The following is a 15,139-nucleotide window of genomic DNA, read 5'->3' on the forward strand; positions in this document are numbered from 1 at the left end:
GTACTGGGGATCGAATTCAGATCCTTGTGCTTGTGAGGCAGTCGCCAGAACCACTGAGCTAAATCCCCAGCCCAAGGAGAACCTTTTTGCAGATTGGGAAAGGACTCAGGGAAAAGGGGAAGGAAATAAAAACTGATTGACATGTATTTGTATTCATCCCCAAAACAAATGTAACTATTGTGTATCACAAACATATATACTAATAAAAAAGAAGAGTGTGCAAAAAGGGAATATATAGGCATTGCCAGGGGAGTGATTCTCAAAACTGTGGCCAAGGAGGCCAAAGACTTGGATGCATCACCCAGGAAATGAGACAAGGGGAGGGCCAGGGAGGGTGGGCGGAGCTGGAGCTCTTGTTGGCTTCCTTCAGGGTGGAGCAGGACGTGGCCTAGGAGGGGTAGAGAGGCAAGAGCACACACTTTTCTCTCCTGAGGCCTCTGTGTGTGGCGGGGAGTGCTGGGGATTGAACTCTAGGCTTGCACTGAGCTACAGTCCAGCCATTTTTATTTTATTGAATTTTTTTTTAACCAACGGCTTGGCTTTATTTTTCTCATGTGAATACAGTGTACTGTTCATTTCACTTAATGCAGCACACAATATTGCTGTAAATTTTTAAATTTTAATGCAAGATTTGTTGAGGGGGATGGGATAAAATAAAATTAAAAACAAAAAACGAGGTCTGACTGGATTGCCCAGGCTGGGTTCAAACTGCTATCCTCCTGCTTCAGCCTCCTAGAGCGCTGGGCTTACAGGCATGTGCCACCACTGCAGGTCCCTGAGGTACTCAGAGGAGAGGAAGGGTGCTGTCCCCTGGGTTCGGGAAATAAGGGTATACTGGTGTTCTTTTGCCACACGGTAAATTATTACAAACTTGGTGGCTTAAAGCAACACCCATTAGCTCCTGGATTTGTCTGTAGGTCATAAATCTTGACACAGTACAGCTGGGTTCTCTGCTTAGTGTTTCGCAAGGCTGAAGTCAAGGTGTTGGGACTCAGATTTCTTTGCAGAGATTTCTTCCACCAGCCAGAGAAACTGCTGTCAGAGGGCCTGTGTTACAAGGCCAGGCTCACCTGGGTAATGTCCCTTTCTGTGTAGATTATCTGCTCTGGGACTATGGTTACATCTGAGAAATTCCTGAACAGCAAGCATTACCAAGATTAATGTGACCACTGCCCCAGCACAACACAGATGAAACAAAGGAGGAGGGATTGAAACAATGGTTGGATCTGTTCTGAAATATGTATGCCTTCAACATTGGGTTGGTTTTGTTTTGCTAAAAATAATGTTGAGTAGAGGAGAAGTTAAAATGATCCACACTTCTTAGCTCAGTGGCACTGTGCCTGCCTGACACGCACAAGGTTCTGAGTTCAATCCCCAGTACCGAGGAAAAAAAAAAAAGATCCCCACTGGGTGTCAAATAGTCTGGATATGACGCTGGCCTTTGCTCCCCTTTTCGGTACTTTCTGAGTGAGTTCATAGCCACAGACTGGCTCTGCTAATTCGTCCTGTATCCAGTCAACACAGAAAAACCTCATTCCACATGCTGTTACAAATGCTTTCTGACTTGGATTTCTGCAGTTTGCTTGTTTACACGGTTTATCTTTTGCCTTTTCTTGCCAAGACTTAGGAACTGTTAGTATATCATTGATCAAGGGTTGCTAATCATGGCTCTCAGGCCACATTCAGCTAAGTGCCTGTTGCTATGAGGCCTGCAATCCCCTCCACCCCGTGTCTGTCTGTCCGTGTCTCTCTCTTTCTTCTGATAGTCCAGGCTGCCCTTGAACTCAGTATATAGCCCCAGGCTGGCCTCAAACTTGTGTCGATCCACTTGCCTCAGCCTCCCAAGTGCTGGAATTTCAGGTGTGCACCACCACACCTGGCCCCAACCTGTCCTTTAACCTTGCTTGTGGATTCTCCCACTACTGTTTTTATGTCTATATTTCCTTTATGGCTTTTAGGCTTCCTGCATTCCTTAATAAAGCCTTCAACCTAAGTATATGCAAATATTCTCCTAGTTTCTCTATTGTTAATTTAATCACTTTTATAGTTTGTCTTTCGATCTCTGATTCACCTGTTTTATGATGTGAGGAAAGACTTAGCTTTGTTTCCAAACAGCCAATATGTCAGTTATACTTGGTAAATAAAATGTTATTTTCCGACTGTCTCTGTGAGGTTTTCATTTTTTCAGTCCTCATAAATACCTGGATCTATTTCTGGGGTTTCTATTTTGTTTCAGTCACTGTCATTTATTTGTGTTTCCTTTATCAACATGCTAATGCTCTGCTATAGTCATATATCAGGGCGGGTTTGGATCAGTAACACAGTCAGACAAATCCTAATACAACCATGGCTTAGATAAATCAGACGTTTATTTCTGTGTGAGGTAAAATAATTCCATTGGCAGCCTGAAAGCAGTAATATGGTAGATGCATATTTAAGGACTGGGTCCTTTCTATTCTCCATTGTCCTCCAATTAGTTTCCATTATTAAAATTATCACAAAGCTCAAGATGGCACCTGGAGTTCTGGGCATCATACTGGTATTCCATTTCAGGTAGAAGAAAGAGGAAAAGGTGGGGGGGGGCTTTTCCAAACCTTTTGTTTTATTTTGTTTTTTGAAACAGGGTCTTGCTGTGTAGTTGTTCAGGCTGGCCTTGAACTCACTTTGTAGCCCAGGCTGGCCTGGAACTCTCGTTGATCCTCCTGCCTCAGTACCGTACTGGTATTACAGGTGTGTGCCACCACACCAGGCTTCAAACCTTTGTTTACCCTCTTTGAAAGAGTCTAGAAGTAGTATTTCCCAACCCAGGACTGTCGCGAGCCGGCGACGCAGAGCACTGTCCAGCAGTGTCTCAAACCTGAAAGAGCAGCAGGGTGGAGATGGGGCAGAGAGAAAGGAAGGACGCCAAGACAAGAGTCTGATCAAGGCGACGTTTATTGCCGGCAAACATCAGCCTTTTAAAGCAAAAAACCCCCCCCCCACAAACTATTATGGGATGGGTTTACCATAGTAACTGAAAGTTCACACAGGAAAAGAGCAAACAGGCTCAACAAAAACAACCCACCATGGGTAGTAGTAACCCGGACAACCACACATCTGAAGGTCAGAGACAAGAAACTGCAACTTTCAGGAATTCCACAAAGGAAACACACCACCTGCTAAACTGGAGAAACTTAACACATATGGAGTTACTAAAGTTAACAATACTTAAAACCAATACTCATGATTCCCACACAGGACATTCACACTATGCTATGTTTTAATATTTTGTTATTATTGTATTATAAGACAGTATCTCACTAAGCTGCTAATAGGCCAGGATGGGCTCAAATTTGCAATCCTCTGGCCTGGGCTTCCAACCCAGAGTACTGGGATTACAGGCATGCACCACCATGATCAGCACAAAGCTGTGTCTTTAAGGGGGTGGTGGGAAACATAAATTCACAATTTCACAAAGTAATATTGGGGAGACATACTGGCACTCTATTAGTACACATTTTATTAGTGAGGAAGAAGAGCAAATACTCAGCAGTCTGCCTCAAATAGTTCCACAGAAACTTTAAAAAAACTATAGAAGCATTTTTCTTTTTTGGTACTGTGAATCGAACTCAGGACCTTGCAAGGCAGGCGCGGTGCCACTGAGTTAAATCTCTGGCCCTAGAAGCATTTTTCTATACTTTCTACTTATATATAAAAAACACTTTAAACTTAAAAAAATTTTTTTTTGGTACCAGGGATCGAACTCAGGACCTTGGGCTTGCAAGGCAGACAGCGGCACCACTGAGCCAAATCCCCAGCCCTTAAAATCATTTTATACAGCCCATCCCAGCCCCTCCATTTTGAAAGGAAATACTTAAAACTCTGGCTGAGGATTTAGCTCAGTGGCACTGCACCTGCCTTTTAAGTGCAAAGTCCTGAGTTTGATCCCTGGTACCAAAAAACCTTAAAACTTTTACATATTTGGGAAGAATAGATACTTTTATGACATTAAGCAGTCCAAACAGGATCTTGCTAAATAGTATCTCATTTTTCCAACCTTATGTTTTTTTGTCTGTCAGTACTATAGTTTTTCCCATATTGATCTTATTTTTGTTCAGCTTCTTGACTTGGTCTTTTTGCTTTGATAAATGGGACATTTTCTTCATACTGTTTCCTTTTGGTTATTGCCAGTTCAAAGAAAAGCCATTGGCCAGAGACTTAGCTGAGTGGTTCTGCTTCCTGCCTCACAAGCACAAGGGCCTGAGTTCAATCCCAGGTACCAAAAGAAAAGCCATTGGCTTTTGGATATCCTTGCAACCATGTTTAGCAAAGTCTCATTAACTTGAATATTTTCGAAGTGTCTCAGATTTTCCAGATTGTAATAATATCTACAAATAGAGAGATCATTCCCCTTCTGTTCAGATATCAATACTCATCATTTTACTTTGCTGCCCCAGTGCCTTAAACCAAAATCACCGCCAGTCACCTTGGGGACCCTTACTGTCGCGAGCCGGCGACACAGAGCACTGTCCAGCAGTGTCTCAAACTTGAAAGAGCAGCGGGGTGGAGATGGGGCAGAGAGAAAAGAAGGAAGCCAAGACAAGAGTCTGATCAAGGTGACGTTTATTGCTGGCAAGCACCGGCCTTTTAAAGCAAAAAACCACAAACTATTATGGGATGGGTTTACCATAGTAACTGAAAGGTCACACAGGAAAAGAGCAAACAGGTTCACCAAAACAACCCACCGTGAGTAGTAGTAACCCGGACAACCACACATCTAAAGGTCAGAGACAAGAAACTGTAACTTTCAGGAATTCCACAAAGGAAACACTCTACCTGCTAAACTGGAGAAACTTAGCACGTACAGAGTTACTAAAGTTAACAATACTTACAACCAATACTCATGATCCCCACACCTTACACCTTGCTGTTTCTCACGGCAGAGGCTTCACCCTGGCCTTATGTGCTCATAGTTACTCCTGGGTTGGTGTTAGGAATCAGTAGTTGCCAGACCATGGGGGGGGCACACATTTGTGATCCCAGCACTTAGGAAGCTGATGCAGAAGGGTCTCCAGTTCAGGCCCAGCCCGAGCAATTTAATGACAACAAGAACCTGACTCAGAGTAAAAAATAGGCCAGGGATATAGCTCAGTGTGAAGGCCCTAGGTTCAATCCCCAGGACTGCAACCAATGCAAAACAAACAAGCTGGGTGGGGTGGCACATGCATATTTGTCATCCCAGCTACTTTGGAGGCTGAGGCAGGAGGGTTGAAAGCCTGAGGTCATCCCAGACAATTTAGATGCTGTCTCAAAATAAAAAGGTTTGGGGATGGAGCACAGCGCTGCTTAGCAGTGGTAGAGTGCTTGCTTAGCACAAGTTCAGTCCTCAGTACTGCTTGAGAAAAAACAAAAACGAAGAATGAATAATCAAAGTTTCACTGTTTTCTTCTAGTTCTGTTTTACTTAGGGATTTTCTGAGGAATTGTTGCTGAGTGGTACCCAACACCACATATTAATGATGTTCTCCTTTAACTCATGATTATAATAAAATGTGTTGCTTTTACTATGATAAGTATTTTAAAGATTGTGTGTTAAACACTGGTGTGCATCGGGGGACACAGCCTGGAAAGTGAAAAGATAATCCACAGAATCGGAGGAAGCATTTTCTTTCTTTCTTTTTTTTCCCCCAGTACTGGGGATCAAACTCAGGACCTTGAGCTTGCCAGTCAGGTGCAGCGTCACTAAGTTACATCCTCAGCCCATGAGAAAGTGGTTTTCTGATTTGAAAATTATTTGTAGATCATAGATCTGATAATGGACGAGAATCCAGACTATATTAAGAGCCCTTATGACTCAACAAAAGGGCAAACAACCCCATTAAAAAATGCGAAAAGACTAAAATAGGCATTTCTCCAAAGAGGATACACGAGTGGCCACTGAGCACATCATTAGAGATTAGGGAAATGGACGTCATGTGGCTTCTCACGCGCTGGCATGGCTGTAATGAAAAGATGAACAGTAACAGATATTGCTGAGGACCTGGGACCCGGCGGTGGGAATGCAAACCCGTACCATGACTGGGGATTGACAATCGGATCGTTCCTCTAACGGTTCACACAGAGTTACCGCACGACCAGCCATTCCACAGCAAGGTAGATACCCAAGGGAGTGGAAGGCCTGAATATCTCTGCCAGAAGGCTCTCAGCAACTCTCTTCCTAGTAACCCAAGAGTGGAAACAGCCGCAAATCTCCATCCACTGACAGACCAGTCAGATTTGTCTTGCTCGGTCACTGGTACTTGTAGGCCTTGTACCTACATATGGATGGCCTTGAAAGTTACGTGATGTGAAAGAAGCCAGACCCGAAAGTCACCCACTGTGATCATCACAGATATGAACAAAGCCACGACAGCCAGAAGCAGTTTGGAGAGGGATGGGTGTGGGGGCCCAGTCATGGACCACTGGAGTTTGACATTTGGAAAATAACTTCTTCCTGTACAATTAAGGCATCAACACAATCTATGCAACATTTGTTACTTTTCAAGGACACTGTTAAACTTGCTTTATTCTTTGACCCTGCCATAACAGGAACTCGTTAGCCGAAGATCTGATGTTATCTGTAAAAGTCAGGAAATCCGGTCTTTGCATAAAGATAAAAATGATTGCTTGGTGTTTTCTGTTGTTGTGTGCCCTTAAAAGCTTCCTGTTGATGTGAACCTATAAAAGGAGCTGTTTCTGTGAACTAAATCAGACTTCTCTTCATCTCCACTCAGGCTTGAGTGTTCTTTCCTTTCTCAATCCTCACTCCCCAACTCAGGCACATTAGTGTTGTGACGGCTGGACCGCCACAGATGGGGAGTGGCTGCTCATGGTACGGGGTGTCTTTTTGGGGTGGTGAAAATGTTCGGGAACTTAATAGTGGAGATCGTTGCACTGCACTGAATCTGCATGTGACTGAACCGTATACTTTGAAAAGGGTGAACTCTGCACAAAGTTGTTATTTTCTACAAGATTGTGTGGCTTGAAGCAGTTACTTGCAAACAGTTTAGGATTAGTTCATTAATTATCTTTAACTGGGAGATAATTATGTAATTAATATAACTCCTGGGAATTCACAAATAAACCTTCTCATGCTCCAGGCTTGGGTGGGGAGGTTTGGTCAGAGTTTTCTGGAGTGACATCATCTTTTTTTGGTCACGGGTCGAAGTTGGGACCTTGCGCTTGCAAGGCAGGCAGTGGAGCCCCTGAGCTAAATCCCCGGCTAGAGTGACATCATCTTGAAGGAGAGGTCAGGGATTGGAGTTGTGTGCCACGTCTGCACGGACTATGGGGAGGGCAGGCCTGGTCCAAGTGTCTGGAACCTTCAGCAGCACCTGCAAGGCTTCTAGACCGGCTGGATGGAAGGTGCATTCAGTTCTGATGCTCTGTGCCGTGTCATGGAGGAACAGCAGTGATCAGAGATATGGATGCTGTCACTTTTGTTCGCCACATGTAATGATGGAAGCTCAGAGAGGGACAGGGGGTATCCAGGTAGAGGCCTCCACTGAAGGGCAATGGCACAAGCAGGCCAGCCCAGATCTCTACTCCAAGCCTGTGTTTTCACTGCAACATTCCCCCCACCACCAAAAAAGAAAGCTGGGGGAGGTGGCGCACACTTGTGGTCCTGGCACTTGGGAGGCTGAGACAGGAGGATCACTGAGAGTTCAAGGCCAGTCTGGGCTACATAGTGAGACCCTGCCTCAAAAAACCAACGAAAAAAAAAAGAGAATAGGAACTTGCAATTTTTAGTGTTTTACAATTTAAAATGACATTCGAGGGCTGGGGATTTAGCTCAGTGGCTCCACCACTTGCCTCACAAATGCAAGGACCAGAGTTTGATCCCTGGTACCAGAAAATAAAAATAAAATAAATAAAAAAAATGGCATTCAATCTTTACCATAGTCCTGTGAGAAAAGTACTGTTAGTCTCATTCACGCCTTTAATCCCAGCACTTGGGAGGCTGAGGCGGGAGGATTGCTGTGAGGTCGAGACCAGCATGGGCTACATAGTGAGTTCCAGATCAGTCTCAACTACATAGTGAGACCCTTGTCTCAAAAAAAAAAAAAAAAAAAATCCCATTTTACAGTTGAGAATTCTGTAAGCTCAGGGAGGCTGTGTCATTGCTGAAGGTCACACAGCTGGGAAGTAACAGTGAGCCCCCAGCAGTTCTTTGACGGCGCTGCTGAGTGGGCTTTTAGAAACAGCTGTGGAGAACTCACAGCGAACAAATCCTCTCGAGGCTGACAGCCACCTCCTGTTGCTAATTTCCTGGACTTTGATTGCAAATGGGGACTGTGGGGATCATGAGTATTGGTTGTAAGTATTGTTAACTTTAGTAACTCTATATGTGTTAAAGTGCTTTTAGAAAGCTGTGGAGAACTCACAGCGAACAAATCCTCTCGAGGCTGACAGCCACCTCCTGTTGCTAATTTCCTGGACTTTGATTGCAAATGGGGACTGTGGGGATCATGAGTATTGGTTGTAAGTATTGTTAACTCTAGTAACTCTATATGTGTTAAGTTTCTCCAGTTTAGCAGGTAGAGTGTTTCCTTTGTGGAATTCCTAAAAGTTACAGTTTCTTGTCTCTGACCTTTAGATGTGTGGTTGTCCGGGTTACTACTACTCACGGTGGGTTGTTTTGGTGAACCTGTTTGCTCTTTTCCTGTGTGACCTTTCAGTTACTATGGTAAACCCATCCCATAATAGTTTGTGGTTTTTTGCTTTAAAAGGCCGGTGCTTGCCGGCAATAAACGTCGCCTTGATCAGACTCTTGTCTTGGCGTCCTTCCTTTCTCTCTGCCCCATCTCCACCCCGCTGCTCTTTCAGGTTTGAGACACTGCTGGACAGTGCTCTGCGTCGCCGGCTCGCGACAAGTGGCGCCCGAACAGGGACCTGGAATTGAAGCAGCGATCGGTGAGCAATCCGTGAAGCCTGCTGTCAAAAAGGGTTCGGCCGAACCGAAACAAGGAGGACACCGCTGTCTGGAACGCCCGGCGGGGAAAATCCTCGGAAGAAGCAGGTACCAATGGGGCACATAGGATCTAAGACAAAACTCAGCGTAGCAATTCAGTCTTTACTCAGGGAGAAAGGAATTAAGGCAAAGAAAAAGTCATTGTTTCAATTTCTTGATTGTGTGAATGAAACTTGTCTATGGTTCAGTGATGTAGAGGAAATAACTGACGATGTTTGGGATAGAGTAGGAGGAAAATTAAATGAAAAATTAAGGAGTCATAATTCTGACAGTGTACCAGCCATTACATTTTCTTTCTGGTCTTTAATAAATGAGTGCTTACAAAAAAGGGATGTACAAGGCTTAGATAAACACCTCCGCTTACATAGTGTTAACCCCTCAGATGGGGACACAAGCTCTCCCCATGGGAGTATTTGGACCCCTTCCGAAAGGCAGTGTTGGAATAATCCTAGGAAGGAGTAGTTGGATTTTAAAAGGGCTTCATATTCATCCAGGAGTCATAGACGCAGATTCTACGGGTGAAATAAAAATATTAGCTTCATCACCTGATGGCATTACTGTTATCCCTGCTCAGGAGCGGATAGCACAGATATTGCTTTGTCCTTATATAGAACAAGGAAGGTTTTTATTTCCTCAAAATAGGCAAAATAGAGCCTTTGGGTCTTCTGATGCATTTTGGGTCACGCCTATCCAACAAGATAAACCTGAATTAACAATTTGGATTAATAAAAAACAATTCAAGGGAATTTTAGATACTGGAGCTGATGTGACTGTGATAGCTCAACAACATTGGCCCAAGAATTGGCCTGTCCAAGATACAGCCACCAGTTTAAAGATTTATTGTGTGTCGGTGGTGCTAGAGTAGGGCACCAACAATTGTGTAATTTATTAGAATTTGTAGAAATAGTTTGTCCTTGGTTTCCTTTCTTTGCTTCTGTGTCTTTCTTTTCCTGTTAATATCTGAATTGGTAATTTGTGATCGGGATCATTTTGGAGGGAGGGAGGTCCAGGCAGACGTGCTAGTGGACTCCCCGCAGCAGGGCCGGAGAGGTTCTTTGCCCCTCTGGTAGGAACTCTGTCTCTCTGTTTATGGGGAGGGAGGCTGATTTTTTTCCCCTCCTCAAGACCCTCTGGTCAGAGTGTTCTTCTGGTTTTGGAACAGGAGATTAAGGAGATTCCCTGACAGAGTCCCTGGTTCTTCTTTCGGTTTGGTCTTCATAAGTCTTTGTTTTACATTGTTTGGCTTCTTTTGCTCCAGCCTAGGAGTTGCTCACACTTCTGCTCTGCGACAGTCAGCTGTTAGTGAAAACTAGTTTTGGTAACACTTCTTGTGCATTGTTTTATACTGCGATTATAGGGTTAACTTGCTCTTTTAGGTTAATGGGCCAGATCTTGGGGCTACAGAAGAATATATGTTATGGGGTTATAATTTGGTTTAGTCCTTTTCTTTGAAAAGTTTTCACTTTTAATTGTGAAGGTGAAATATTTAGCATGATTTGTAAGCTCAGACATGTCTTCTTTTTGTGTTTGAACTTCTTGATGAGGTTAAGATGTTGTGATAGCTATTATTGCTGCAAGACAAGCACAGAACTCTGCTTGTGTTTAAGGGTTAGACAAGGAATTAACATTTTGAGGTAATATGCAAGGACGTTCAGTGTTGAAGATAGAAACCTAATTGTTTTAGAAGATAAGGTAAGGTCATTACTTATATCTGTTTAGCTACTATAGCTACTCTTAACTATTTTAATTGTTTCTAAGATTATTTTGTATAAGCCTGCTAGTTTTAGTATGTGTATACTAGTGTAACTTCTTATGTATGGTATAATAGCTTTTGACACACAAATTGTGTGGATTTGTAGGATTTCTTTTAAATTATTTTATTGAGATAATCTTGTATATCATTATGTGATACAGTGTAGTATTTTATTACATTTACATATTGTGAAATGATCGACTCAGGATGCTTAGGTTATCTATCATTTCAAACATTTATCATTTCTTAGTGATGAGAACATTCAGAATCCTGTCTTGTAGCCATGTTGAAGTACTCTTCAGTATTGTTGACTATAATAATCAGTGTGATAGAATGCCAGAACTTATTCTTCCCATCTGGCTGTGACTTTGACTTTGTATCTGTTGACCAGCCTGTCCCTCCCCACACACACTCCAAGCGAGGGTATGTTCTAAACTGACTATAGACCAAAATAAAGAACAAAATAGTAGTTTGTTACAGAAGGCTGATAGTAAATGAGATAGAAAAATATTAGGAAAGCTATAAGTAAGAGTTGTACTTTTAACATGAAAGGTTTTTGTATGTTCCTCTTGTCTTTACCTAAGAATGTAGAGAATGTTTATGGAAATGATTTATAAAATGTTTGATTGTTGGTTTCAAGTTTGTTATAAAAGGTTTACATTTACAGTCAAGAAGAGTATTCATTCCTTTAACCCTAATTCTACAAGAGATCTCTGTTAATTTTGATCTGCAAAAATTTTGACTAGTCATAACAAAAAGATTTTATAATTCAATTGGCCAAAACCATCTGAGTGCACTCGTTAAAATTGTCTTATATGTTTGTCTGTCTTAAGTGTTATATGTTTGTCTGTCTTAAATGTTTAAAGATGTTTGTATGTTTTTGATCAGAATGACGTCAAATGCAAGTGGATTGTTGGTTTCTACAACCTGGCTTTATAGGATCAAATAAAAAACTTAAAAGATAATTAAATACAACCTTTAAGTTTGGATACGCTCCTGTTGGTGAATAAAGAAGCAGCTGCTCAGAAAATTTATTCTGATCTTTGTTCACTAATGGAAGCTACCAAAATAATTTTCATAGCCTCATAAAAAGATATGCCTTGTTAAATATGTTGTTAAAAATGTCTATATTGGTTATCATCAAAGGTCTGAATTGTAAATATGTTATTGTACCATGTTTCTGATCGTTATCTTCACAATATATTTTCTATTAAAAAAAAAAAAGGGGAAGATCCTGTTGATACAAAGCTACATTTCAGGACATAAGAATTCATGTCTGGTATACAGGATGTATTTATATTGTTTGACCATGCAGGTTTTCCAGCATATTGTTTGTGATGGTGACCTTTTGGTCTAGGTATTCTCCTTTCTCTTCTGCTCCACCTACTTATGGTTACAGATATGTTTATAGACCTACCACTATCCCTGAACAGCTTGATGCTGGGTTTCCACTGAGGAGACTGGATTGGGACCCCAACACTGGAGCAGCAGAGAGAACTCTAGGATGTGTCTTGGTGCACAAGCAGAGACTTTATTGTCCAGAACAAGGATTTAATGGGACTGGTGAATTAATAAGACATCTCAAGGGTTTTTGGACTGGTCACTCGAATATTCCATGGACTTAAGCTTGTCTGTAGGACTTTGGTGAGCAGATTCACGTTTTCCTCAAACCAACATTTGGAAACCTGCTGCTGCATTGGGAGAAATACGCTTATTGTCAGATGTCAAAGTTACTAGCCTTAGTTTGAATGTTTTTGGCATGGGGCCTTTAATATGTGAAATATCATAAATACTGTGTTATCTCAAATCAGGTTTATATACAGTACAAAACATTACATGCGCTCATGGACCTTAAGGAAGGGTCCTCCGAAAATTTGGGCATTTACCTCGCTCAGATAAAAAGAGCTTCAATGAGGGTCCGGAAAGTCAAAGACGGGTAAGAGGAAAAGGTTTGACTGATCAACCTAAGACAGGGGCTTCTGTTAAATCTTCATCATGTTATAGGCCTGTAAGACAGATGACCCCAATGACGGGTAAGACAGCCAAATGCTTTTCCCAACCTAAGACAGGCTCGGACATTCCTTTACTTTCTCTTAAGCTTCTTCTTGCTATGGAACCAAAGTTTTAAAACAAAAAGGGAGGAATTGTGGGGATCATGAGTATTGGTTGTAAGTATTGTTAACTCTAGTAACTCTATATGTGTTAAGTTTCTCCAGTTTAGCAGGTAGAGTGTTTCCTTTGTGGAATTCCTAAAAGTTACAGTTTCTTGTCTCTGACCTTTAGATGTGTGGTTGTCCGGGTTACTACTACTCACGGTGGGTTGTTTTGGTGAACCTGTTTGCTCTTTTCCTGTGTGACCTTTCAGTTACTATGGTAAACCCATCCCATAATAGTTTGTGGTTTTTTGCTTTAAAAGGCCGGTGCTTGCCGGCAATAAACGCCGCCTTGATCAGACTCTTGTCTTGGCGTCCTTCCTTTCTCTCTGCCCCATCTCCACCCCGCTGCTCTTTCAGGTTTGAGACACTGCTGGACAGTGCTCTGCGTCGCCGGCTCGCGACAGGGGACCTCATACATGTCAAGATTGTTAGTGTGAAATGATGGAAGCCAATGCCAGGGTTGGCAGACACTGCTGGGGACACACAAGGTGGCGGCGTCCGTGTTCCCTATCCCAGGGAGGCAGGAACAGTGCAGAAATCAGATGGGAAGTGGGCTGCGCATTTCTGTTTGGAAATTGTGAAAGAGTACAGAGCAGCAGTATATATAGCATATAATATGTAATGTTTTATATAATTAGTTGACATATAATTATCAATATAAGCCAGGCATGGTGGTACATGACTGTAATTCCAGCATTCTGAGAAGCTGAGGCAGGAGGATTGCAAGTTCAAACCCAGGGTGGACCCTGTCTCACAAATAAAAAGGGGCTGAGAATGTAGTTCAGTGTGGAGGATCTGGGTTCAGTCCTACCCCCCAAAAAATCACAACAAAACACACACACACACACACATATGTGTAGTAGAAAAAGAATTTTTTGGTTTTTAAAATTTTTTTTGAGAGTCTCACTATGTAGCTCAGGTGGACAGGAGAGGGGTAAGGAGCTCTGATCCCTACAACTCATGGCAATCCTGCCTCAGCCTCCTGAGTGCTAGGTTTAGAGGCATGTGCTACCACAAAAAGAGAAATTTCATTTATTCATTTATTTATTTATTTATTTATTTGAGACGGTCTCACTATGTAGTTGAGACTGCTCTGGAAATAACTATGTAGCCCAGGCTGATCTCAAACTCACAGCAATGCTCCTGCCTCAGCCTCTCAAGTGCTGGGATTACAGATGTGTGCCACAATGCCGGCAAGAAATTTTATTTTAAAAATTTGTTTTATTTATTTATTTTTTGTACCAGGGATTGAACTTGGGATCTTGTGCTTGCCAGTCAGGTGGCAGAACCACTGAACTAAATCCCTGGCCCCAAAAGAGAAGTTTTAAAGGGCTTAGAGGAAACTGGAGAGATAGAACAGAAACACCCTGAACTTTTTATTTATTTATTTTTTTTTTCGAGCTTTAATTAATTAATTTATTTAGGCAGTGCTGTGTATTGAACCCAGGGCCTTTGCACTGAGCCACATCCTCAGCCCTTTTTATTTTGAGACAAGGTATTGCTAAATTGCCCATACTGGGCTCAAGTTTGTAATCCTTGTGCTTCTCAGAGTGCTGGGATTACAGGCATGGGCCATGCACTGCACCCAGCTAACATTTTGAACTTTGTAGGTGAGGAATAAAAACTGAAGGTACTACAACATATTCTCAAGCAACAAGACACCCTAAGTCAGGTAAGAAAAGGCCTATGTTGTACTTTTATCTTTTTTTTTTTTTTTTTTTTTTGGTACCCCGGATAAAATTTAGGACCTTATACTTGCGAGGCAGGCACATCGCCATTGAGCTAAGTCCCCAGCCCATTTATCTATTTTTATTGGGGGTAAAAAAAATGTCAAAATTTATTATCTTCATCTCATTTAAGTTTTCCGTTTCAGTAGTGCTCAATTTTCATTGATTTATAACTACCTGTAGTCATGTCCTGGGGGTGGTCTGTGTTGCGCTTCAGACATACCACCAACAGGGGGCGGCAACATCGCAAGCTTCAGAATCTGGTTTTATTTCCCCCCACTGTTACTCCAACTGTCCTCTCTCAAATTTTCTATACCACTGTTACCGAAACTGTGGCTTCCTGGTCAGTGGGGGTAAGATATTTAGTTATTTATTTATTTTTGGTTTTTGAGACAGGGTCTCACTATGTAGTTGAGACTGACCTGGAACTCACTATGTAGCCCAGGCTGGTCTCGAACTCACAGCGATCCTCCTGCCTCAGCCTCCTGAGTGCTGGGATTACAGGCATGAGCCAC

This window comes from Fukomys damarensis, unplaced genomic scaffold (genome assembly GCF_012274545.1).
Source record: "Fukomys damarensis isolate Sample0158 unplaced genomic scaffold, DMR_v1.0_HiC HiC_scaffold_27, whole genome shotgun sequence".
Taxonomy (NCBI): domain Eukaryota; kingdom Metazoa; phylum Chordata; class Mammalia; order Rodentia; family Bathyergidae; genus Fukomys; species Fukomys damarensis.